General features: G+C 35.7%; 1 non-coding gene across 1 annotated transcript; it reads right to left on the reverse strand.

Moving 5' to 3' along the window:
* Nucleotides 1-442: 442 nt before the first annotated feature.
* Nucleotides 443-561, reverse strand: LOC134543430 (5S ribosomal RNA). The gene has a single exon (XR_010076930.1). It is a non-coding gene; the product is annotated as a 5S ribosomal RNA (ribosomal RNA).
* Between the last annotated feature and the right edge of the window lie 841 nt (nt 562-1,402).

Here is a 1,402-nt window from a genome sequence, read left to right on the forward strand (position 1 = left end):
TACATAACTGCCCACTGAAACAGAGAAACTTCAAAATAGGTGTGTGTGTGTGTTTATATATATATATATATATATATATATATATATATATATATATACATACATACATACATACATACATACATACATACATACATACATACATACATATACACTTATATATTTATTTTTTCACTTTGAATTTTGTATGAGGTATACACATGCAAAGATTCACAGCTGCTGCTGGGTGGGTGAGTGAGTGAGTGATTGATTGATTGATTGATTGATTGATTGATTGATTGATTGATTGATTGATTGAGAGAGAGAGAGAGAGAGAGAGTGTGTGTGTGTGTGTGTGTGTGTTAGGGGGGGGGGGGGGAAATGTGGTGATTGTGGGGGAAAAAAAAATTTAAAATTGAAATTTTTAAAAAAAAATTTTTTTCTGTAGGGTGCAAAATAGTAGTGCCAACGGCACGTGGTGTTCCCAAGCGGTCACCCATCTAAGTACTAACCACGCTCGACGATGCTTAACTTCGGTGATCGGACGAGAACCGGTGTGTTCATCGTGATATGGCCGTTGGCAATGATATAGATGTTTTTTTTTTTGCAGTTTGTATTTGCCACTCGAAATAGCTATACCAGGTGTGATTGTTACAAACAACAGGAGAAATCGTGTAATGAACACTCTTTTACTTCCCCCCCCCCCCCTCCCCACACACAACACCCACCACCCTCACCATCCCAACCACCAAAGCCCTCTTCAAAATACACTCTCACACACACACACAAACCCACACTCTATAACTGATGAACATTACCATAACTTCTTAAAGCCATTAGATAATATTTAACTCAAGAAAGGTATTGTGATATGTTTAAAGAAAGAAAGGTGAAACCTTTAACTTTACCAGCAGGTATTAGTATCACTGAGGTATCTTCTAGGTTGTAGCAGCAATAGTAGTAATAATAATAAAATTAAATAAAGTAATAAAAAAGAAAAGTTATACATGTGATCAAATCATGAATGTATAAAACTGGAATGAATTTAAATTTTTTTTATTTTTCTTCATAGGCTGTTTTGAAATTGATGAGTAAGTGCCTCTTCTTTTAAATTTTTTAATGCTGAACACTGTTACATAAGAGATGAATGTTTAGAAAATTTAAAAAAAAAAAAAAAGCTAGCCCAGCCCCCTCCCCCCCTCACACAAAATCCAAACAAAAAAAAAACACCCTCCTTCAAAACATCACATAATCATCCAGCCAGCAGTGCAGACGAGAAATTTGCACTCGGGGCCGCCATTTTGACGATAAATTCTTGCATGGCACACCAAAGGTAGGAAAGAATTTAAAAAAATAAAAATAATGGGCGAGCACCCTCGCGTCTGCCTGTAGAAAATGAAGTTAAAAGTAACATAACCTAAAG

This window comes from Bacillus rossius, unplaced genomic scaffold (assembly GCF_032445375.1).
Source record: "Bacillus rossius redtenbacheri isolate Brsri unplaced genomic scaffold, Brsri_v3 Brsri_v3_scf1001, whole genome shotgun sequence".
Taxonomy (NCBI): domain Eukaryota; kingdom Metazoa; phylum Arthropoda; class Insecta; order Phasmatodea; family Bacillidae; genus Bacillus; species Bacillus rossius.